Here is a 26,681-nt window from a genome sequence, read left to right as displayed (position 1 = left end):
AGAGAGGAAAGACTTCTGGTGGAGGGTCCCATGGAGGCAGAGAAGGAAGGGTCTCTATCAGGGTTTGTGGTGGAGCAGGAGGGCATGCAAGTGGTGCAGGAAGAGGGTTCAGATATGCTCTTCATGTGGCAAGGGAGGGCAGGTGCTGTAGGTACCCTGAGTAAAATGGTATGGATCTTGACTGGGTGGGGGCCATTGCAGAGGAGGGTGTGGCCTCTACCCTGCAGGGTGAAAGTGCTGAAGAGAGGAACTTCCTTGCAGGGAGATTCTAGATAATCACTGGTCCTTGAGTGGTGCCACGTCAGGCAGTGGACTTACGTGCAGGGGGGAGAGGGACTAAGAAATGGTAGTGGAGGAGATTACCTTCCACTTGCATTGCAGAGGGTGAAAGGCAGGCAAAGGAATCCCAGATAACAATGACCTCTACCCCCACACAGCTCCAATGTTTCTGGGTGTGACAAAAAGTGAGGTGGGACATAGGGGAAAGAGAAGAGATGGCCCCTATAAAACAAGGGTCATGTGTGTGTAATGATATTTGGTGGTGACACCAGGAGATTTATAAGACAAATGAGTCCCACTCTATCCCTCTCCCTACCAGTGACCCAGCTACCACCACATCCCTCTGCAGCAGTCATGACGATTCAGGTGCAATTACCACCCCCCACACCCCGGGCCAGGGTGCGCAAGATATCCTCATTGAGCATGCAGTGCTTGCAGTAGTGAACCACCACTGTCACCCAGCCTCCCGAAACAGTGTCAGTGACACCATCAACTTGGAGCAGGTTCTTGTTGTTTGCTGCTGCCTCAGCAAGTCGTTGGAAGCAGTATGCAAATGTCGGTGTGTTTGTTTGAGCAGCATCCATGCGAATGGGTGTTGGGGGAGTTGGTTTCCACATCAATGGAGTCTACAATGGTGAAACACTTGCACAGCGCCATAATTTTCTCCTGAATGTGGCTGTTCACAGGCAGGGTGCAGTGATGCCGTCATGGGCCAGTGACTCTCAACTTTAGGGAGTGACTTCAGTCTCTGATGGAGCATATGAACTTTAAGAGGTGGCAGCGCTCTACGGGAAACCCCACGAAATTTAGACTGTGAAACCATTCTGTGGAGAACATGTTAACTTTAGGGGGTGGCTGCACTTTGTGGCAGAGTCCAAGATCTTTCAGGAGTGGAAGCATTCTGAAGCAGAGTGCAAAAAACTTCGGGAGTGGCAGCATTCTTTCAGAGAACCCGAAAACTATTGACAAGCGGCGATTGTGATGCTGACAAGAATGGGACTAAAAAACAGTACTAGCACAAAAGGCAGTGGTATGTTGTCATCGTTATGCCATCAAATGATCAGGGTCTCTGAGACACTACTACAGCTATATGTTCTCCAGCCAACACACACCACGAAGCAACCCCATGATGCTTTTTGTGTCTAATGAGTCATCATCATCCAAGCTGGGGTATTGGCAAAGGTCAGATGTTGGTCTACACAATGAAGTCACTGTATATTTCTAAAAAAACTTCACCAGAGGTTAAATACAATAGCCTAAACCAAACTTAAAACTCTCTAGGACTTCACCCTTGCAGGAAGCAGCATTGAAATAAACCCTTTGCCAGAGTGTAAGTGATTTCAATCCGGCACTTCACCTAAGTCAATGCCTAGCATGGGATGCACAACTGAAACCCTTAATTATTTATTTGTGTCTATAAGTTCCTTTATTCTGAACGATGTACCACTTATATCACACCCCTCTCTTTTAACCCCCGGTCACACTGAACCAGGAAGCAGGCTGGTTTGCAAAGTTAAAAATATTTATTTATGGATTTCACAATATATATCACACTGTTCTTAAGAGGTATACAATGATCACCAATGGTGTGATGTCACACTAGACAATCTCGTTAATCAGAAGGAATAATAATGAGAAAAATAATGCAGCACAGAAATAGTACTTTGGGTATGTTCAAATCAAATGACAATGTGGTTAATATTTCCCACTGCACACTCTTCAATCCCCCCAATATGCAATATGGAGAAAGAGAAGGAGAGAAAACCGGATTCAGGAATGCAGAATTCAAGCAAAGGTATCAATTACAACTTCCCCCCCCCAGCAAACACAAGAGAGAAACAGGAATGATTGCAAAACTGTCAAAATGGTTTTAAAGTCGGCTTTGAATGAATTGGGTAAAACACTGAAAATGGGTTTAATTCATGAAATTGTTGAAATACTAATGGGAGCCACTTTGTATGGTTTCAGACAGACACTAACAATGACGTGAGAGTAATAAGCAAGTTGAAAACTTAATTTTGAGATCGGGTGCAATGAAAAGCTATTTTACACGTTATAGATTTTAGCCAAATGAAAAGGGGAGGCAAACTTTTCTGCGCGCGTTAAGCGCAATTGCAGAAAAAACTATAAGGAGTTGGGATGCGGTTTTGCTTAGGATGTTAGCTACAAGTAGACACTTAAATTTCCTTTCTAGCATAAAGTATGAAGAAGTTATGAACGGTTTTGTGGAGGTTGTTTTTCAGAAAGAGGCAAAATGTAAAACAAAGATGCGCTTTTAAAATACAAACAGGGTTCTTTACACTAGGGATGGACTATGAAGATACAAACTACACAACAGCACGCCACCATACCAGGACGTTTTTGAATGGTTTTTGCCCACTGAGACGCTTGCCTTCTTCAGATGAATATATCAGCGCAAAGATGATTTTAACAATATTGTTACAGAAGGACTATATGATAAGAGAGAGTTCAGGCAGGACAAAAAGATTTATAACAATACAGTTCTGGATGTAAGATAGATTTGATTTGGATAGGGATGACTATGGACAGTACATAGGCTAGTGAGAATCCTATACTATGGATACTCACTGCCAATGTTTTGAATGGAACCGTCAGGAATTCTTTTTCTGGTCAGGAATACTTTCTGGGGCAGTCTGCTGGGCACACTGGACTGGTCTGGTTCAGCGATCAGCAAGGCGCTCTGGACACCGCACGGCAGAACTGGACAGCAAGGTGCTCTGGTCTACACTGCACAGCACGACTGGACTGGATCTGCAATGGCTCTCTGGTCTGCACGGCACAGCACCAGATCGGGATTTAATCTGCCCTTCTGGTTATGAAGATAATTCTTTGGCAGGCAAGCAGTTACAGCACAGCCTGGCTGCTTCTTTGGTTTCCCCTTTAAGTTGAGGGATGGGTTCTGGAAGTTAGGCCCAGCTGAAAGTGGTTCAGCTATGCTCTGAGCCTTTCTGCTTGCAAAGATTCTGTAGTCTGGAACAAGGGGTATGGATGGATCTCCTTCAGAGTGTTTCGCAAATATCTGGATGGTGGGTGGATCAGTGTCTTTCTAGGTCATAAGCTATCTATATTTATTTGTTTGATAAAGGGGTGGGTATGCTGAATTATCCTAGGCGCACCCCCTAGGTAGTCTATTGGCTAAAGTCTGCTCTCTCCCTTGATTGGAGGAGAAAACAGAGTGTCATCATGATGATGTGGTTTATGAGGCAAAACATCCTCCCCTTTGCCTTTTAGCAAATAAAATCTATTTTTGATATAATACATCTTTACATGTGTACCATCTTTATACCAATAACATATATAGATCACATGGTGGTCGGTCAAAAGGCCGAAAAAAAATCCTGAATAACAAAAATCTAAAAAAAAGGCCGAAAAAAAAATATCGAATTTATTATTTTTTTATATATATGTATTTTTTGGGTCAGGTAAGTAAAAAAAAGGGTTAAAATAAAAAAAAAATAGAAAAAGGGGGGGTGGGGGGAACCCCCCCATTTCGAAAAAAAACCATCATAAAAAAAAATTCGATATTTTTTTTTCGGCCTTTTTTTTCGTGATTTCTTTTTTCGAGATTTCTAATTTCGGTTTTATGACAATAAACCAGATCACATATCTTGTGGAGCAAACCCTCTTCCAATCCTCGTTGCGGTGAGATCTTGGGTCTGGATTTCACAAATTTTTGCACTTTTTGTCCGGGACACAACATCTGATTTATCCAGAATTTTGTACATATGTGCGCATGGTATCTGGCCATAATCGTATGAAGTTTCATGCTCCTGACATAAATTCAATTGCTACAAAACCAGAATGTTCACTGTGACTTCCCTGAACATCGCACAGATTTCTGGCACCTCTTAAAATGTGCACAAAAAATCACATTAACACTGCTACTAATTCTATAATTTTTGCAAATTCGCACAGTCCTTTATCAGTCTTTTTAGAAATATGCTTTCTGTGCATTGTGAATCAACAAAAATGTCAGTCTTCGCTTCCTTGGTTTTGCAGCTTCAGCAGCAATCTCCGCCCTCTTCCTCTGGCAGAGGCCACTGTTGACACTTTACAATCTGCATATCCTTTCAGCCAAGGAAGGTCCATTGTCTCTCCCAGGAGCAGCCCCAGTGCCCCTCTCCTCTGAACACATGAATGTGAGTTCCTGGTCCAGAGAACAGAAGGGATGTACCTTGCCCAGTGGGGGAGTTGCTTTGTAGTTTTGGCTTGCATCATGCTTACTTAAAAAGTCACTTTGTTAAATGTTTCTTTGTTGAAAATAAACTTGCAATTTTAAAACAGGCAACCAGAACTCTAATTCCAGTCTCTAAAGCATGGAGATTAAATAGTTGCAACCTATATAACTTTTGATAACAAGTCACTTAATTTATAGACATTTGATTTCAATTGCACAAGTTTAAGCTTCTGATGCAACTAAGGACAGCTGTCACTGCACCCATATTTTGGCAGATTTTCAGAGGCAAGCACATTTTTTACTGTGGATATTTCGATGATAGATTCCACTTTTCCTGACATTTTGTGTTCATATTTATTCCTTAAATGAAGTGGCGGGTAACACCCAGCAAAGATATTGGATGTTTTGTGGTGCTTTGGACCAGTATTTTGTATTTTCAGCAGCCAAGAAAAAGGGGTTTAAGAGCAATTTCCGGCTTTCTTTCAATAAAGGACTGCCTTTCCTGTAGTGTTCATTTTTACTTGGTGGGCAGCCCAGTAACATGTTTCAGCAGTGTGGTCTCCTTTCCACTACTGACAACAGGCAAAGTAGATTTGGCAGCATCTTTCCATGTTTCAAAGTGCAATTTTCATAGGTTTTGGCACGCCCAGAGATTTTGTGGCCATTTAGATGATTCCTGCACCATCAGCACACAGGGATGTCGCAGGGCAAAGCCTATGGGGTTAAAACATCCCACAAGCGGGACTTGTGCAGTAGCACCTGGAGCGTTCCAAGTTCCAGATGGACGTACTAATAAATGATCTCAGACCCAAATAACCGGACAGACTCAAGGAATATGGCAACATACTACTCTATTATCACTTCAATAAAGTAGGGAAACATGGTGAACAAACAGATTGCAGCTCACACACCCTTGAATACATTTTGTTTTCACAAAATGTGTATACCTCAATGTACATCAGCTATGACATCATCCTACGTGGCACACAGTGAAACCTATTGGATGGAGGGATTGGGTAGGGGAACATATATACCTATAGCTTATTTAGGTGTTAGTAACATTATTGGCTGCCCCTTATCTGGCAGGCACACCTTGAACAACCTCTAACTGCGTATAGTACAGATAATAGCAGAATAACAGCAGTAGGATGGCTTCTGCAACAATGTATAATTTATCATTGCATAGGCCTTAATGATTGGTTGGCATTCTCTCCGTACCTTGGACATTCGGCTCGTAAGCAGCATGTAAGCAAAAGAAAGCCCAGATGCAAGGAACAAAATCAGACAACTGCCCACTTGGTCAATTTACCTACCATCTCTCATCAGTTAGGCCCTGAGCCAAGGCTTCTTCTTTGTAGTTGTTCTTGATAACTGTTCTCTTCCTCAGAGCTATTTTCGTCTGGAGCTTAAAGAATAGGCCTTGTTTTCTGGTTGAGCATCACGTGTGAGGAAACCATGATGTTGTCCCTCCTGTCCTTCTTTCTAGTGCTATTGTATTCAATTATACTGTGTGTTATCACTCCTCTTGGCCTCTGGAGACTTGGTTGCTCCGTCTTGCAAATTATTCTGCATCTTTAATTGTTCAATACTTGGCACTTGAAAATGTTCACTCCTTTGCTGATTATAAGAGAAATATGTTGTGTGTGTGGTGGGCTTATCCTCTTTGACTCCTTGTGTGCCTTGCAATTGCTTCTGACTGTGGCATCCTTGATCTAGAGCCAAACAAATATTCTTTGTTCTTGCACAGAGCTATATTCCAGCGCCTGTTAGCTCTGCAGCCTTGGTCTCTCTCCTTCAAGTTTCTTGCTTACTATTTATACAGAGCCAACGTCCATTTTCTCATCATGGATGCCTCACTCCTGTTATATTTTCTACTGCATCAAGCTTCTATGTATTTTAGCTACTTTGCATTTCTCCATATATACATCTACTGTATCTCCTCTCACTTATCTTCTTACTGTAAATGATTTCTTTGTATTTGCATATATGTTTAATTTTTTTCTTCAGTCACATCTTCATTCTTAAAGTACTCACATGTAGTTTAATGGCATCCTTGTGTCTTCTCCTTAGGACATCATGTTGCACCTTTCAGACTTCATTTATAGCTCTTCTATGTTCAATGGTGTCCGCAGGCATCCTTCTACCACGTCAATTTGAGGGTACCTGGTTTCATGCAAAGTGTCTTCATGTTCTTCCAGTATGATGAAGGCGATGGGGCAGGCACGATAGATGATGTGTACATCTGTCTCTCTACATTACCTCCTCTGGGTGAGTCCTCAACCACCTCCTCAATTTTCTTCACACTGTGGTTTCTTCGGAATCCATATCTTTGCCACCCACCTAAGGTCACCTGCATTCTTTATGTGTTCATCCACACTCCATGTCATATAGCAACACTCTCCAGTCGGATGATAGAATACCCAATGTCCCACATAGTTCTATTGATCCTTGGGGTAATAAAAGATCATTCCTGGGGTGCCAGAGAACTTCCTTTCAGGTGCTCGTGGGTGGTACTTTCAGTCTGCATGTGCTCATCAATCACAGCATTCACATCAATTATTATGTTCATCCCTGTAGCTTTCTTTGCTGTCTTCTTACACTATCCTGTGGTTCTTATTACAACACAGAATCCCAGTAATACTAACACTAGTATTGCTCACGGCAGCTTGAAAGCATTCACCAGCCAGGTTGGAACCCATGAGAACAAGGACAAAAACCAGTCTTCATCTTCAGTATCATCTACTTCTTCCTCCATTTTCATGTGCAGGGTTGACAACATCATTATTGCATCTGTCAGGGTTCCATTCACTCCATCATTGCCAGGTGTGTATGTACAGCAAGAAGGCCCGATCTTGGCTCACACTGTAATCAAGTGTAAGACATAGCTGTTCGGGATGGCCATGAGCCTGATGGCCCTCAATTCTTCTCTAATCACATTGAATCCTTTTATTAGCGTATGTATTGTTTGTAACAGCTCCCACCTGGTTATTTGTAACCACTTGGCATTCACTGCAGTCTGATTTCCTGGCATGAATATGGCTGTAAATATAAATGCCATACTACTGAACAATTTATGCTCAGCCGGAATGTCGTGATAGGCTTCTATTGATTTTGCTGAAAAATAATTCTCTCTCTTCTGTCAGATGAGGTTGAGCGACATCTTCTTCCTCTGGTGTGTATCCGTTTTTGGAAAGCTATCGATATGGAGATCACTTTGGGGAATCACCAATGTAGGAACATGTATGATCAGTTTAGAGCATATTCCTCCACAGTTTTTTAAGTAGCTGCATATAAGCTTAGGATCCACAGGCCCAATAGTGGTCTAGTGGCAGTTTCTCCATTCATTCCTGGTTCATACATTATTTGCTAGCTTTCTTTGTTTTCTACAACTTTGGTCAGTCCCTTGTTTCTGAAACACAATGTTGTATTCTTCATGGGCAGTATGGATACAGGGCCTGCTTCATTTTCAAACCATGTTAATAATTTAGAATATTTTGCCTATTCTTTCAGGCATCCATCACTCACCATTTGCACTACCTGTACTGGTGCTGACATCAACAAGTGTGCACTGCATGCTAACCTTCGTTCTTCCCACCATGTACTATTGGCTACTGTTCATATACTAATAGTTGAGATCTCTCACAGCATTTTGGCAATCCTAGTGTTTCCCATGTATCTGCACAACCCAGTACTTTTTGCTCAACAATCCTACCACTCAATAAATACATGAGCATCCACCTTTTCCAATCTAGGTCTTTTTCAATTTCCTGCATTTATATGTATGCATCTTCTATGGGAACGTTCTTTACAACCTCCATCATAGGGATGCCCATCTTCCTTCAAATTGTCCTCTTGTCGTGCATGCTTCTAGATGACTAGGGCACTTTGCATCATGTACAGGTATTTCTCTTGCACCAAATATTCTGGCTGTGCTCATGGCATAAGGGATGAAAGAACAAACATAGAAGCTCTCTGCTGAAGTTCTCCTCCCCACCTCCTTTGTGTGCCAATACCACATGTAATTCTTTAAATGTGCTGAGTTATCAAGGTATTCATTATGTCCTTGTTATCTTCATCAGCATCTCTCTTAAATCAGATAATTTGCTTGGAAATATCAGGAAACATATAACTCATGCTTTTATTAGGAATAACAATAGCTGTCTCATTGCTAAACAATTCATCTGTACTATAGAACATTATTTGTCAAAAGGCCATAACAGAAAGACGCCTGGACTTCTTCTTGCTGAGCTTTGCTGTGGGGTAAGGAGCTGACAATTGTGGGACGCTTCGGCAAGTTGCGGCGAGCAGCTTTGAAAACCTGCCTTAATTGCACATTTCACTGTGCCTGCATACCTTATCTAACTTGAATCGCCATGCTGCGCTCTGCGCATTTCTACTGGTGATTTGTTTTAAATATGCCATATTGAGGCCTGTTGCCTTAGACCATCCAAGATGGCCGTGTGCTGGGCTAGGTTTTTGAATTGCTGTTGTTTCTGCATCTTATGGTGCCAGCTCCCGCCTCCCTCCCCCATTGGTTGCCATTGGCCCCTTAAGCCAATGGCTGCAACTGGGAGGCGGGAGCCGGCTGCAACATCGAAGGCCCACTTCAAAGGTCCTGTCTACCGCTGTCCACCGCGGTACGCCATTCGCCTGTCCCCCTCCGTGAGTGTCTGCGTGCCTCCCTGCCCCTCCGTGAGTGTCTGCGTGCCCCCCTGCCCCTCCGTGAGTGTCTGCGTGCCCCCCTGCCCCTCCGTGAGTGTCTGCATGCACCCCTGCCCCTCCGTGAGTGTCTGCGTGCCTCCCTGCCCCTCCGTGAGTGTCTGCGTTCCTCCCTGCCCCTCCGTGAGTGTCTGCATGCCCCCCTGCCCCTCTGTGAGTGTCTGCGTGCCTCCCTGCCCCTCCGTGAGTGTCTGCGTGCCCCCTGCCCCTCCGTGAGTGTCTGCGTGCCCCCCCTGCCCCTCCGTGAGTGTCGGCGTGCCTCCTTGCCCCTCCGTGAGTGTCTGCGTGCCCCCCTGCCCCTCTGTGAGTGTCTGCGTGCCCCCCTGCCCCTCCGTGAGTGTCTGCGTGCCCCCCTGCCCCTCCGTGAGTGTCTGCGTGCCCCCCTTCCCCTCCGTGAGTGTCTGTGTGCCCTCACCCTGCTTGCTCCCCCCTCTTTTTGCTCTTTTTGCTCTGTTTTTCACCCCCTCTCCTGCCTCCTTCCCTTCCACCCTCCTCACTTCCATCCTCTTCCACTACCTTCCTACTCCCGCCTTCTATATTCTCCCTCCTCTCAGACTTCCCCCTCCTAGCACTTACTCCTATCATCTGTTCCGTGTCTCTTGATAGCAGCTTGTCAGTCTCCCCTCCTCCCCCCTTGTTCTCTCCCTCCGCCCCTCCCCTGCTCTTCAAATTTGTCACCGACATTTTTGCTCAGTAGCGTGCCTTGTTCTCCTTCCCCTCCGTCCCCCAACCCCCTCCCACCCCGCCTCTTGTTACCACCTGCACTGCGTAAATTGTCATCAGACATAGTAATGTTACTGCTTGCTTTGTTCTCCTTCCTATCCATTTACCTCTTGCCTTGTTTGTTCTATGCACTTGCACTATCGGAAATGTCGACAGGCCTATTACGATAGTTATTTTTCACATTCTGTATTGTTTCAAGGACTTTTACTGAATGTAACTGTATTTTCCTATGTCCCCTCCCTCCTTGAAGCGCTTTAAAACACATTGTGTATAGGCGCTATATAAATAAACTATCATATCATATCATATCATACTTATCCGTCTCCAAGAGTGGGCTGAACGTGGAAAAGTTGTTAGTTACCTCCAAGTGGGATTTAGGCCTGACAGGGGTACAATTGATCATTGTTTTACTCTTTCTGATCATTGCTAAATATACAATCTTAAAGAGAATGTATCTATATGTAGTCTTTTTGGACCTAAGAACAGCTTTTGATGGTATCAGGTAATAATATCCCTATGTATATGGTAGCAGTATATAATGTTGCTGGGAAAAGGTTGTGACGACCGACATTATATTGGGCACCATATATATAGGGACAAGGGGAGTGGTGGTTGCGGGGATATCTCCAGCTCCCCTTGAAAAATAGAAAAAGGTTTTGGGGGTTGCGGAGGTGTCCCATGTTGCATGTTTCAATGTTCGCTCACAAAATGGGCAATTTTCAGCGATTATTTCGAATGGTGATATTTTTGAGGGGACATTATTACATGGAACCGTTTTGATACTGTTTCAAGAGAAAAGCTATGGTGGATCATGTTGCAACATGGAGCCCACCCTGATTTGGTGGCCATTATTCACTCATTATATTCTGCTAATAAGGCCAGAGTGAGATATGGGTTGGGGGGTGAACAAACCCAGGAGTTTGGGGTAAATGTTGGTGTAAGGCAAGGCTGTGGCCTGGCCCCCATTTTATTTTAATGTATATTTGCAAGTAATTCTTGATTCATTGATGAGAGGGTGTCAGGATTGGCCAAAGATGGATGCTGATAAATACTCCGGGGTCTTTTACGCAGTTGATGCCGTGCTTCTGGCTACAACTCTCCAGGGTCTCTGACATGCCTTGTCTATATTCGACCGTAAATGCTCTGAATTATACTTGTCATGAAATATTGCCAAGTGCAAATGGATGATCTTCAAAACCCCATGTACAAAAGAGAGATCATTACATTAAGGGCCTGATTCATGGAACATTTCCCTATGGGATTGCGCCATTATAAAACACTTCCATGAATCAGGCCCTAAATGTCTGAGGCTCCGAGTATAGGCCCAGATTGCACTTAAACTGATATTGTTCTGGGCGAGAGTCTGGACTGGTGCTGTTCTGGAGAAATACAGGAATGCCCTGTCCCATGTTTTGAGCTCAAATGGGGGGAGAAGTTTAAATTGGTTTACACATGTTAAGTCTTTCACAGTTGGACATGCCTGATCTGTGCAACATAGCCCCAACACACCAGGGCAGGGGATGTGAGCATCTTGTAACCAAAGAGAAGATGGTCAGGTTTGAGAATCTGATAGTTGATGCTATGAAGTAAAAATGTGGTGCAGAATATCTCAAAAATATGATGTATCTAGGGTTTAAGTGTTACCTGGATGATATTGCCTTGCCTTTTGAGAAATCTCTGTATGTACGTTACGGGCTTGGTTGTTTACCAGTTGCTTGCAGATCCATGAGAGGGCTTTGTATACAGTCAGACCTTTGTTCAATGTGTGGACTCTATGTGGAAACTATGATGCATTTTTTGTTAAGGTGTTGAGAAACCCATCGACTGAGATGTATGTACCTGAGACCTACACTGATTAATGAAGATATTCATTTGGTGACTCCTGCTATGAGATTCTTAAGAGAATGCTTGCATCCTCGTGTGGTTTAGGGGACAGCTCACTTTATTTACAGGACATGGCGACAGCGAACTAGGAACCTGAAGTTTGGTCCCAGTAATATGGTAACCTATGGATAAGTGTCAAAGGCTGCGAGATGGATCTCTCCTTGGACCTTAGATAATTACATTTTTAACCGTTTTATATTTTTTCTCAATTGTATGTGTTGTTTTTAATAATGTTCATGTGTTGTCCCGGCATTACTTGTAGATGTAACTTTGTGTATTTTTTATTTTTTTACAAACAAAGTTAATTTAATCTGGGCTACCTTTCTTTAAGGAGTCTGTTTAATCCCACATATATATCATTTCCCTCTGTGTGATAGGCAGATGAAAACTCATGCTTTAGGCCCAATACAAGAGCTATCTGGTCAAATAATTCATTTACAAAATGTAGCCCATTATCAGAGAGCAGGACTTCGCACACAGCCCATCTAGGAAATACCTCACATACAAGAATATTTGGCAGCACATGTGGCATCGGGGTGCGTATATGGACCTGTCTCAATCCATCTGGAAAAGGGACATACTACCACTAGCATGTATCGGTAGCCATTGCATGTTTGCAACATATCCACAAAACTTATATGTAGATGCTGAAAAGAGTCTAGCAATTACTCCTCTCACTTTTCGCAAGTTGTTCCCTGCTGCAAACGTTTGGCAGACAATGCAGTTCACAACAAACTGTGCAACATGTTCTAACATATTTGCTGAAAACCAATCTTCTGAAACCCTGGATGTAAGACTCTCTCTAGTTGTGTGCGTGAGGTAGTGAAGCTGCTTCAGTGCCACCTTCAATAATGCTAGAGGCATATCTGGCTTTCCAGTTCTCTCCTGCCTCCATATAGCCTCCATATTGCATGAGCGGGGGATAAAGAACACCCCCTCTTCCATAAATCCTGCTCTTCTTGTGGTGCTCAACTTTGTAGCTCAAATAACTGTACAATGGATAACATATTAAAACCGTTCTTTACCATTGTACATCACCCTGACATTTGCTTAACACTTTCTACTTCAAAATCAGAAATATTTGGAAAATATGCTGCTCTTTTCGCATCAACATCTGCGACTTTATTACAGTGAGAAATCATGTCTGCCCTCTTAGTATGCGCTGTGCATTTCACCAAAGCGATAGCCAATAGGACTTTAGTGCCTTGATGAGTTTATCCAATAGAGACACATGTTGCACTGGTGTGCCATTTGCAGGAAGGAAACCCCTCCTTTTCCAACATGACAATCCTGCATGAACAGTAGACATCACATAGGTGGAGTCAGAGTGCACTGTCACTTCCTCATTGTAATATCTCTGGAGTTTGGCGATACGCACCAGTAATTCAGCAGCCTGGGCTGAACAATGTGAAAGAGATCTTGCACTTGTCACTACTTCAAATTCACCATTCTAGTTTAGCATCACTACTGCTGATCCCATATGTCTTTCGCCTGCCATTTGGTCAATTTTTGAGGAATCGTCAATGAATAGAATTTCCCCCCCTGCGAGAGCATTTTGTCTAACATGGGGAATATCGTCACAGACCCAGTATACGTTGTGGAGTCATGTACATAGTCCTCCATCCTTACTGGCTGTGCTATGAATGTGGCTGGATTCACTACTCTACATCTAACAATTTTGATTGGTGGGTTCAAACTTAATCACTTTGTAACCTGATGCTCTTTGTGTAGTCAATGTGCTTTTGGGTTTCTCTTAAATGGCAAATAGGGAATGCTCAATTAATAATGTCATTGAGCACCCAATTGTAATACTTGCAGCTGCTCATTCCTTTTCATTTTTTTCGTACTGTATTCCCACTGTTGTGCCCGCGCATCCCGGCCGTTCTGTGGTTTCATAGAAGGTCCGGAACATGAGGCGCCTGGGATGTGGCTACGCCCCCGATTCCGAGATGTTCCAACGCCAGCAGTCTCCTTGACAATGTTTATGCACAAAAAGATAGCGCACGTTCATGCACGCCATCTATGCTGTATCTTATATTGAAATGCTGCTAATTCCTTTATAATTTTTTCTTATCTTATTCCCACTGTGGTGCCTGCACATCCCGGCCATTCTGAAGTTTCACAGAAAGTCCAGGACACAAGGCATCTGTGACATGGCCACGACCCTGATTCCAGGACATCACGACGCCAGCGGTCTCCTTGACAATGGCTATACACAAAAAGACTGTGTGCGTTTGTGCTTGCCATCACTGCTGCATCTTTATACCCACTTGCAGCAGGTAAGCTTTTCAGCAGTTCGCACCGATGGATTTGAATCTTACAAGCCTTCGGTTAGATGTTTCATCCCCAACTTGGATTTTTTCCCAGATGTGCTGTTTCCCTGCTACTCTGGAGCATTCAACTGACCATTGAGCTAACCCTCTTTTTTCTTGATTGCCCAGTGCAAATAGTTACTTACATGTATTACCTTCTAAGCACTTAACCAAGGCATATTACATTTACAGATTATGACCAAGAGGTCAACACCATAAGGTGCTGCACACCTATTCTTTTTTGCATTTACACATTTCTGTTCTTTTGCTCTTTGCATATTGGGCCTTATTACAAGTTCGGCGTTAGCCTTGCCGGTAAAATCGTCAGGCTGCCGCTGAACTTGCACATATTTCCCGCACCTGGCAATGGGGAAATACAGGGCCATTACAGCCCTGGTGGAACCTGCATTTCCCCATCTCCTGGCACCGGAATGCATCATTCCCCATTCCCATTGAGCCCGATAAGCCTCAATGGGAATGGGGAGGCTGGATGCACCAGCACCATTCGTGAATGGTGCCGTTGCATCTGACATGGTCGGCTCGCGGGTGCCGCTCCTCCCACCGGGTCAGACCTTGTGGGCGAAAAGGCTGGCCCGAGCAGAACTCGTAATTTGCTGGTCCGGTAACAACGGTACCGGCTAGCTTACCAGGACCGTTCTTACCAGACCGTCAAACTTGAAATGAGTTCCATTGTCTGTTATGATTTTTTCCCCTCCATGCTTATATACTTTCATTAAATGTTGTATTTATGGACATGTTTTCTGGATATTTCTGACTGTTTGACTTTGATGGTTGATTACACTCAATTTGTGCACATGTGTTGTTTTGGCGCATTATATTTATGTTTTGAATTAACCGGTGCTCAGCCCTAACGAAGGAGTTCCCTCCGAAATGCATGAGGATTCTGTTTGCCTCTACCCTTCTGTCATGTTATGATGCAAAACGTTTTTGAACTTTGAAAACCACTTTCTCACAGAACAAATCATTTACAAAATGTCGAACTGTGGGAGAATTATGCAGTAATACACCCTGAATGTACCTAGCAGCTCGTTTGGGAGAGCAGTGTGTGAGCGTCTGGATAACCGTGTGGTTCCACCCAGTTTTCTTGTGTTACTTTGGACTTTGATCCTGGTGTCACTGGATATTTTCTACCAGACAGCTACTCTAAATTAATACACATCAGCAATGTGACGTTTTTACAGAGATCTAACTGAATTTACTATCCCAGTGGTGCCCACCTTATTTTTCCACCAATGCCATTCTCTGGTATTTTTCTATTCTCAACGTTAATCCAATAAGTGAGATTTATGAAAAATACTAACTCATCATCTGAATACTCATCTCTGACCAGTTCCTCCTCTGTCACGTCTGTTAGTCTGTATCCTTCATCCAGGGCAATTACTAGTCTCCATGCTCTTCTCTCATGGTCAGTCCAATGAACAACCACCCTTTCCTCTCTTACCACGGCTGCCTCTAGTGGGGATAACCTGTCCTTCCTTGTCATCCAGAGGTGTTTGCCTAAAAAAACTATTTGTCAGGTATTCTCAACAGTTTACCTATCAGTCAGGAAGCCATGTCAAGGACCACATCGACGCCCTGGCTCCTGCCCTGGCTGACTTTTGCAACCACTCCTTCGCCTCTGGAGTCTTCCCATCCCCCCTTAAGCACTCCCTTGTGCACCCTCTTCTTAAGAAACCCTCTTCTGACCCCTCCTGCCTGGCTAACTATCGCCCAATCTCCATCACTCCCTTCCTGGGCAAGCTCCTGGAGAAACTGGCCATCTCCCAGCTTAACCTCCATGCTGAATCTGTTGGCAGTCTTCATGACCATCAATCTGGCTTCAGAGCTGCCAGAAGCACGGAAACTGCTCTCCTGAACATCCGTGAGGACCTATTCTTGAACCTTGACTCCAACACTCCTTGTGTTCTCATTCTGCTCGATCTCTCTTCTGCCTTTGACACTGTCAACCATGCCATCCTGCTCATCCGTCTCCGTGATAACCTGGGTATCACTGGTCAGGCTCTGGCGTGGCTGACCTCTTTCCTCTCCAATCGACCCTCCCAGGTCCAACTGGGGTCCTTCCTCTCTGACATCTTTTTCTCCACCTGTGGTGTCCCCCAGGGATCAAATCTCTCCCCCTGGCTGTTCAACCAGTACCTGGCACTCCTTGCCCACCGCATCGCCGCTCTCTGCCCCAACTTTCAGTGCTATGCGGACGATACCCAGCTCATTTTCAGGCAACTCTCGGCCTCCTCCTCTCCTTCCCTCATCTCTGACTGTCTGTCTGCTATCCAGGAATGGTGTGCTGCCAATGACCTCTGCCTTAATGCCAGTAAGACTGAGATTCTACTCATCGGCACACCCACTCCCTCCTTCCCTGCAGCTCTCTGGCCGGCCTCTCTTGGGCCTCTTCCTGCACCTACCTGCACGGCAAAAAACCTTGGGGTTATCTTCGACTCCACACTCTCCTTTTCTCCTCATATATCTGACGTCTCTAAGAAGTCACACTACCAGCTGCACCTCCTCAGAGGTATTCTTCCCTTCCTCTCCTTCCCCCAGAAGCTCACTGTCTCACGAGCCCTGGTTCTCTCAAAGCTGGACTACTGTAACAGCCTCTATCTTAATCTGCCTGCCTCCACTCTCCGCCCTCTGCAACTCATCCAGAACAGAACTGCGAGACTTGTCCTTGGCCTTAAGCCCAGGGACCGTATCTCTCCAGGACTGAAGTCTCTACACTGGCTCCCAATGGCTGCGAGGATAAAGTTCAAAACCCTCTGCATTGTCCACAAGGCCTTCTGGGGCCTGGGGCCTAAATACCTTCAACTCTCTCTTCCTAAATATCTTCCTTCCCGAGCCCTTCGCTCATCCGTCTCCAACTCCCTCAGGGTCAGCCGCTTCTCGAAGCAACGAGCTGGGGGTAGATCTCTCTCCGCGGCAGGGGCCTCCCTCTGGAACAGCCTTCCTGCCTCCCTGAAACTTGAGGAGAACCATCTACGGTTCCGGAAGCACCTCAAAACCTTCCTCTTTGCTTCTGCTTTCTCTCTCCCTCTCCCCTGCTAATTCTTCGCTGAATCTGCACCGAATCTGCAACTGGGCCACTCTCGCCGACCTCGGTCCTGGGCCCAGCCACTCTGCACTTGCACTGCCTCGCTGGCAACCCCTGCACTGCAGGACTGTCTCTGTATCCCTACAGCCCCCGTTCCCAGCATTTGTCTGCACTTACCTTGCACTTGCCACCAGCTGGCCCTATTCATTTTATTTATATATACTTACCTTGTACTGCACTTCCCCCCTCCCCTGCCCTTGCACTTTCTCCCTTCCCCCTTCCCCTGCACTTGCACGATCTGAATGACACCTGGCCTAGTTGGATCGTTGTCTGTCTTCCCCCGTTTCCCCCTCCCTGCCTCGTCGCGCCTTGAAACACTTGAAACGCTTGTGTATAGGCGCGTTACAAATGCCATATCATATCATATCATGTCAACAAAATATTTACCCCATTGAGAAATTCTTCTGGGTCTAAAGGGACACCTCATAGTGCCCTTTGACCTGTAAATGCTAATATGAATTCTCTTGCATTCATGTAATATATACCTGGAGTGGAACACAGTATCCCTTTGTCAGTGAAAGATATTGCCATGTTAAATCATCAAGGCATGTCCTAATATGTTAGCTGGTGTATGCAGAGAATACAATAGTGGCATAGACACATTGTTTTCGCCTATAGAGATTGGTAATTTGTCAGTAAAAGGAAATAAACTCATAACCCCAGAGAATCCCTGTGAATTCATGCATTGCCAGATATTGGGTATTTTCCCTCTCAAACAGAGAAATGAGTCGCTCCAGTGTCTACAAGAAACGTAAATGTCTTGCCTTGCTGACCCTTGGTACCTCTTGAGGGTCTGGTGTCACTGATAGTACTGAACACATCACGTCATCTGTACAAGTGAAAGGATTTCCTACCACGGTCACACTCCCTATCCTGGGTGTGGATGCTTATGGGGCTCCTCTCTTCGCATTCCATTATGGCACCATTGCTTGTTGTGTCTGTGCTCGCTGGGTTTCTATCTACTTGTGTTTGCATGGGTGCTTGCTGTGATTGCCCTTGTGGGGACTGTGACTGCAACAGAACTTGTTGCGTTTGCTGTGTTTTCTGTGTTTGCTGAATTTGCAGCGCATGTGTCTGATTCATTGTGTGATTTTGGGCATAACACTCCTGCGGTTCTCTATTATACTGTGGAGAATAGAAAATATTGTAGTTCGAGAGGATATCTTGCGCTGACACCATACACTTGATCTAAGTTTTAAATTTTTACAAGTCCAACATCATTATTCATAAAGTCACTCCAAGTGTTCCTCAATATGAATGTTTTTAATTCTTCTAGAGAAAAACACAGCCGACACGTGTTTCGACCACCGGTTGTTCTCAAGGCTGTACAAAATTACACATTCATTCAATATATACATTCTTCAAAAACCATACCATATTGTGTCACAGGTCAGGATGGTGGAATGCCAATTTTGAGAGGGAAAGGGTCTGTTTATTGTGTCTCAATTTAACTGTTGTGGGGAAAGTGATAGATTGTGATAGTGTCAAAAAGTGGTTTAAAGAAGGTGATGGTTTTTTGATACTAGGATCAAGATGAACTCATTACATATATATTTTTTGACTGATAAAGGAAAAAGATAGTTTGAGGGAGGTGATGTTTTTGGTATAATGGTACAGATTGGAGCCTATTACTGAGATTACCAGAGCAAGTGAATGAAGTAAAAGAGATGGGACTCATGGATACTTGTACTAAGTTGAGCCCATTGTGTTTTTTGTAGATGATTTTTGAATTTTGAAGCCTAGAACTCACAATTACAAGACTACGGGAATTTCCAATACTCATTTGACTCAATAGACTCATCCGCACAGGTGGGTGAGCATTTCCAATCATTCATGAATATAGTTTATGGCATTTCAGTTCTACATACTAAAGTATAATAATTCAAGGTTATTCAATTCAAGGTGTGAGCGCAAGATATCCTCCCGAACTACAATCTTTTCTGTTTACTTGCTACAAGCTCTGTGGGAAGCTTGAGGGAAGATTATTACTTGCTGCCGACCTTTCTTTTAGGTTTTAAGAGTGGTAAATAGCGTACGCAATCCAATAGCGATGCCACAAAGAAACCGCTACTGTGGAGAATAGCCCATCCCCTTCTTGGAGCTTGCCAGTTCTGCTGAATGCCCCCTCTACTTCTACATGTTCGGGCCATATGTCCTGTGTCCTGTCCTCCCACAATTCCAACATTGTCCCTGACATAAAATATGATAGAATAATGCTACTGTTTCATCCCACTGTTCCCTTGTCTCAAGACACCAACCTTTCTGGAATCTCCTGGATAAAAGCAACAGGATCTTTGTCCTCACCCATTTGCCTTGTCGTAATCGTACCCATATCTGATGTATCAGTATATTGGGCCTCATTCTATGTTGGCCGGTTTTGGTAAAAATAAAGTTCTGGTATTCACAAATACCAGCACTTTACTGGACCGGCCAACTCTGGGTTTGCTGGTGGGGCACCTGAGCTGGAGGTAAACGAGGTGCCCCACCGGTAAAAAATCAGACTCCATGAATGGGAATTTAAACCGTCTCTTTAGCACCCATAATCCAGCGGCAAAGCTGCCGGAAACAATATCTACACCAGATGTATTCTAGTGGATCTACCGCCAGGATACCGCCAAAGTTAGAATGCGGCTAATTGTACTCTAAGCACCCTCCATACATCTGATCTACAATCATTAAATGGCGCTCCATTATGTGTTGTCTTTTGCACTGTCACACACGCATTTCCTGCTCATCTCCAACTGTCATCAGCTAGAATGGAAGCTGGTAGGTCTTTTATGTCACCCGCTGCTACTGTCATTCCCGCTGTCATTCTTTCTAACTCATGAATCTATTTTCCTGCACTTGTAGTCAAACTAGGCAATTTACATTTCAAATGATCTTTGTCCATTTGTGGCCACGGTATATATTGTGGTCATTCTCTCCCTTTCTCTAATAATTGTGTAGATCCTGGTCTAAAATCATACCCACCTACACTTATTGTCTTCCAGGTAGGGCTAGATTTGCCACTTAGACTTTCTCCTGGTAATGACCCTAATATATTTACATATGGTGGTGATATATTCCCTGCACTGCACAACTGTGTTGGGGTCATTCAGAATATGATGTTGGTTCTAGTGTTTTTTTTTCTTTTGGGTCTTCTAAATTTGACCACTTTATGCCACTTTCTATATTTGGGTCTATTGAAAAACCACAAGCACCTTCCCTTTGTGCTCTTTCATCTTCTTCCCTTTCTTCATCTGACATCATTATACCCCAGCTGGTATGGTTGTTGTCCCTTTTCTCGTCATCAAGATCTAGTCTACTTAAGGACAGCGTTCTATGGTTGCCCATCATTATGTCATCCAATCTTTCTCCTGTTTCTTTTGGTGGAGATCCTTTGATGCTCCCTTTGGTTTTATAACCATCTTTCTCCTTCATTTGCCTATATAAATCCAAAATCCTTTTTCCTATGCCTTCTGCATCATCTTCATCAGCCATGTCTGTATTCTCGGTATCCCTTGCAGCTCCCTGTGGGGCTGTTGTGACCCTCTCTCTTCTTTCCATTGTTCTCGTGCTTTGATTGGTATTATACATCTATTAATGATGTGATGTATTTCGTCATCTCTTTGTCCCCTACTTCTTCTCATTCTTTCTTCCCTTCTTCTCATCTCCCTTTTCTCTTCTTCCTCTCACTTTCTTTGCAACCTATGTTCTTTCAATCTCTGTGTTTCTATTTCTTCACATTTCTCCTCCTCTATTCTCTCTTTCTCTTTCTTTTGTTCTTCATACCTTCTTTGTTCTTCCTTTCACTTCCTCTCTTTTTCCTTCTCCTCTTTGTATGCCCTTTATCATTCCTTTTCTTTCTTTTCATGTTCATCTTTTTCTTCTCTCTCTCCAACATCATCAATGCCCTTTAAATCTAATTTGAATAGTATCTGTCCTCCCATCCACTTGTTCTGTACTATTCTCACTTTGTTGGATTTGTCCTTCCTTTCTTTTTGTCTCTTGGCTTCTTCTTCTATGTCTATCTGTCTATCCCTTCTTTCATCATGCTCTTTATATTCACTGCATGCTGACATATATTTGTGTTCTTTAACCTTGCTCTCTTCTATATTGTCCTTGCTACAATAAGCTGGAAGCACGTATGTCAGATTAACATACCCCACCGCTGCTTTTAACTCCTTTAAAGGATAAAATCCCAGCTTGTCTTTATTGTACTATAATTTTTAGGAGGAAAAAGAGGAGCCAAGGTTGTTACATCCTCCCCTTTATGCTGATTAAGGATCCACTCCTTTTCAGGCAGATCTTCTTTCTCACTCTGATATATTTTCCATAGTTTTAAAATGGCTAACCTTTTCTGTAACTTCTTCCCTGGATACACAGCATGTAAGTATGTTTTCATGTGTTGCAATACTGTTCTTGATAGCAAACCTTCTTGAGGTCAAGGCATGAACATTTTGTCAGCCGTGCCTTTTACCCATTCGGCATGGTACTTGATAATCTTGGGTGTGTAGCTCGGTAATGTTTTGCACAGGTGTAGCAGAGGAGTGTCCCATTACAACGATAAGTCATTTTTAACTGTCAATACTGGTTCTTTTATTATGTTATTTTATAAATTAATTATTCCACAAGAATCAATTCTGGCCAGCACCATCAATCACTGCCCGTGACCCAAAATACAATTCCTTATCCAATATTAAAGCCTATACAATATTGTTCTTTTTATTCCTTCGTTTATCATTATATCGGTTCTTGTTGTCCTGCTATTTATTTCTATTTTTCTTTCATTTATAAAGTGCACTGGTGTGGAATCAGAAAATACAATATTAGGGCTTTTACACCATGCAAAGGGAAATACACCGACACGGGCTTGTAAAGATTCCCAGAATCTTTATTGCAATTCTGTACAGTTTACAAAACAAAGTACACAAATAGCTATTTGGCCATCAGTACATCACAGAGACCACCAGCAGGGTTCAATATGAGCAGTGAACAGGATTTGCTAGCTGGACATCAGCGTATTTATACAGTTTTGTTACAACGATGTCCAGCCTCTTACAAGTGAATCATGTACTGGGCTAGGGTTGCGCCAGGTTCGTTCCTAATTTACATATCTCATGCATGCGGTTTACTTTTTAATACATTCACTAACAAACACTATTATTCTCTAGGTTTAACTTTACACTCTTTACACATTGCTTTAATACAGATCATACAGATGTTTCACATACCCTGTTTAGATAGCGTTATTGTTCTTGTATACTTGTAGGTTAACATCGCCGATTCAAGTAATCCCCTGATCCCGAGGTCAACAAAGGACAAGGTCTACATGACCCTAACATGTAGCCTGAAAGCAGGTTGGACATTAACTCTCCTACAAAGGTTGAAGAGGTTAAAGCAAGAACAAGAGAACACAAGACGGCCATTTTAGGCCACAGGGTGACTTTGTACAATAAAGTAAAATGGCTGCTTTAACTTAAATGGAGGCTTGATTCACTTAAGGTCACGACCTTGTAATACGGATTTCCTCGCAAAGCGACTGGGCATAGACCAACATATACAATGAGGACGAAACCATATTATATCAGTTCTAACAAACCCTCCTTTTGGCCTATGTCAAGCGCTAAACTACCTTCAATCACTTTGCGACTAACTCCATATTTCAACGTCTATACACCCCGAATCATTGTCAGACATATCTATTGCCATTAGATCAGACACTAGAGTTTCTTTCAACACATACTCCTTGGAAACCTTATCTGGGGTGTATATTTTATGCCCTAATACACTTGTTGCTTGCGCGCAACACGCCCCTAATACTGAGCATATACGAGGGAGACACTGTATACAACAACAAAGGAACAGAAAACTTCCCAAGATAATCAGCAGGGCTGAAAACAACTTCCATCCCCACGACCGTAGGAGGTCCCAAAACCATGCACTAAGTTCCCAATTTCCCTCAGGAACATGCACTTCTGAACTAAGAACATGTAGATTTTGGATAGCCCTAAAGATCGTTGGAGAGGAGTCTGGTACGTAAACGCAGCAAGCGGACCCCACTAATTTACATACTCCTCCACGCTCAGCCAGAATGACATCTAATGCCATCCGGTTCTGAGGAGCCACTAATCTTATCACTTTCTGTTCTAACGTCATATTATAGAGTATGTCAGTGGTCCGGTTGATGGTTCTCTCCAATACTCTCGCTAGTCCCCTGATATCTTCTGAATTCGTAATTTGCCCAAAAAATGGCACAAAAGATTTCATGATGTCTCCTAGAGTTTGCGCTGGAGTATCTCCTTTCATGCCTCGTCGTGGGCGAGTCTTCGAAATTTCTGCAATAAATATCCCAGGTAATAGAATCCCTAAATAACAGGTTCCTTGCCAATCCCTTGGCAACCATGGAAATGCCACATTACCGCAAACAAAATAGACAGGTTCACCTACGTACAGAGGTCTGTTCTCACTAGTCAAATTCGCAACGTTGGCGCATTTACTAAAATTACCCATTGACCGTTTTCCATTCCTCTGTATGCAGAAGGATACTGAATCGGGGCTATGGTTAACAGAATAAGATGGAGGCGTGGCATCCTTATTGCCTATTGGAGCCATTTTGAAAGAGACCAAAGACTGAAAAGGATGAGACAATCTATCAGAGGGCCTAACAGAAGCAACATTTCGCTTACTCCTATTTGCAAAAAGCGAGCATCCCAGGGTCATCAAAACGTGTTTTTCAAAACTATTCAAATTTGTACCATCAAAGTTCCCTGAGATGCTGTCATTCCATCGGCCAAAGAATAGTGCTCTAAGAGAAGCATAACAAGCAGATGTCAAAGGTAAAGGATGAATATAACAACCTGGCCCCTTATACCCATGTTGCGGTAGATGTGAGCAGATCCAGCAATCGGTCATATTTAAAATTGCATGAGTGGCATTCATTATTAACAAAAGGGTATTATTCTGATAGTTCAGTCTATGCGAAGAATCTCTAGGCAATAAGGTATGCAATTGCACGGAAGGAGTGGGGAAAACAGATACATTTTCAACAGGTAAAAAGTCCTCTAGCGGATATGGTTCCTCCAGATACCATAACTCAAAACCAATAGTTACTAAAAACCCAGTTATTATTACAAAAAGGCAACAATACACTTTGGGGGTCCCGTTACATGCTTGATCATTGTCTCTGCTAGTCACATATTTATCTAAAAGTTTGGTACGAGCGGTAGCGGTTGCAGGCATCGTAGTCTTCATCGAAAAAACACCAATTGTTCCTTTGCTGGCAACTCCAGTCGCGCGTCTTCTTAATGTCTTTCCCACAACCCTTAGCCAACAAAACCCTTTCGTACAATCGGGCCAAAAGGCAAGCCCTCAAATGATTTCCTCAATTGCACAGTCAAACCGTGCCGTACGTCTGTTTTCTTGGACGTACATTATATTTCACTATTTCTGGTGCCGAAGGATTGGATAATAAAATGTCGTCACTTCCCACTGGAGGTGGGGAGTGAACGGAAATGGGATCAGAAAATGATTGATCCAGAAGTACCACTGTTGGAGAGTGCAGAGACAAGATGGCCGTTTTGTCTGGCCTTGCGAACTCTGGAACGGTCTCCGATACTCTCGTGTCAGTTATTGCTGTTTCGGGCACGTTGGTTACAGCGGTGGAGAGGGATTCTGTGTCTTCTGTATCATATGGCACGAGCTGCGGGATCCGTTTGGTGTGCGTCGCATGGATCCAGTTCTTACGACCCGCTACCCGCACAGTAGTCTGGGTGACTAGCAGGACCTGGTAGGAACCCCTCCACCGAGGTGCAAGGCAAGACGACCTCTCAAAAACTTTCGTGAGGATCCAGTCCCCCGGTCGTAGACTGTGACCAGGACCCTCGTAATGTACAGGTAATGCCTCTCGCACCTGGTGATAAATTGAAAACAGATTTTTAGTCAACTGGTTACAGTAATCTGAAAGGAGCACATTCTCTATATCCCGCAACAAGCTACTTTTTGGCATACCCCAAATATTAGCAGGCCTCCCCATCACCACCTCAAAGGGAGAGAGCCCAGTCTTAGTTTGAGGAATTGTTCTCATCGACAACAACACGATCAGTAAGGTGTCCGGCCATTTTAACTTGGTGCCAGCACACGTCTTAGCGAGCTTGTTCTTTATAATGCCGTTATGCCTTTCCACTAATCCGGCACTTTGGGCATGTCTGGCCGAATGGAACCGTTTATCAATCTGTAATCCTTTGCATATTTGTAGGATTACAGCAGCGATAAAGTGTGGCCCATTATCCGACCAGATGACTCTCGGCAGCCCGAACCTAGGAAAAAACTCTTTCAACAGAGTTTTTGCCGTGGTTATGGCCGTTGCATCTCTAACAGGGAAGGCCTCAACCCACTTACTAAAGGCACAAATGCAACCAACACATATTTAAGATTGTTGCAACATTCCATTTCAATAAAATCAAAGTGAATAACCTCAAACGGAACAGAAGATGGAGCGAAATTTCCCCTAGGAGTCGTGGTACCTTTTCCTACATTGTGCTGCAAGCATAACATGCACACTTGGACAAAGCGCTCTGCAATTTTGAAAATCTTATCATTGGCCCATACACTGTGTAGCATTTTAGTCAATTTACGCGCGCAGACATGTGTCGGACCATGAGCCATAATAACCATCATTGTAATTAGGCGTCAGGGAGTAACCATTTTCCTTCAACATTGTCCACCCAGCACCCATCATCATCCAATCTTCCTGCACCCTCAACCCATTTCTTGGTTTCCTCTATAGTAGCATCTGCTTGAATGTCTTTTACAGAATCGATTCTTTCACCAAAAGTGCAAATATTTACAGTTTCTCTTACAGCATACATTTCTGAACTAAAATCAGTGGCAGTTTGCTTAGCTATCTGATCAGCGAAAGCATTCCCTTTTCCTATATCATCTGTAACCTTTTGATGTGCTACACATTTTATAATAGCTAACTGAACAGGGAGTGCGAGTGCTGAAAGTAATCGCACTATTTTTTTTAACTTTGTTTATTTTAAATCAAGGCAGGTTGACAAATGCACAGCACACTAAGCAAAAACACAGGCATGTTGAATCCCAAATATTTTCATAAAGTCTCTTCCCCCCCACCTCCCATTCCCCCGGCCAAGTCCCTCTGTCCCAGGTCGTCCGCCTTGTGCTCCATTGTCTATGTGTCAGGTTCGGGGTTTTCCAGATCCTTCAGAGTCCACCGAGCTTTAATGGGTTTGTAGGTCAGGGCGGGGAAACGCATGTCATACTCCAGGACTGGGGCACAGACGTTCTGGAATCGGTGGAGAACTCCTGCTCTTGCTGCCGTCACCTTTTCTGCAATCAATATGTCCCAGAGCTTTGTCCACCACTGGGCTATAAGGGGTCCTTCTGGGGACTTCCAAGAGTGGGCCAGCACTGTTTTCCCAGCCAGCAAACATTGGGTCAGTAACTTTGCCCTCTTTCC

General features: G+C 43.7%; 1 long non-coding RNA gene across 1 annotated transcript in view; it reads right to left on the bottom strand.

Moving 5' to 3' along the window:
- Positions 1–22,105: 22,105 nt before the first annotated feature.
- LOC138468071 (uncharacterized) overlaps positions 22,106–26,681 on the bottom strand; it is a 250,933-nt gene continuing 246,357 nt past the window's right edge. The window contains exon 4 of the long non-coding RNA XR_011268195.1: positions 22,106–25,112. This is a non-coding gene — a long non-coding RNA (uncharacterized lncRNA). The remainder of the gene's footprint in view (positions 25,113–26,681) is intronic.

The sequence above is a fragment of the Ambystoma mexicanum genome, chromosome 4q, assembly GCF_040938575.1.
Source record: "Ambystoma mexicanum isolate Mex_15411 chromosome 4q, UKY_AmexF1_1, whole genome shotgun sequence".
Lineage (NCBI taxonomy): Eukaryota > Metazoa > Chordata > Amphibia > Caudata > Ambystomatidae > Ambystoma > Ambystoma mexicanum.
Note: the sequence above shows the minus strand (reverse complement) of the source record. Positions and strands in the feature narration are given on the sequence as shown.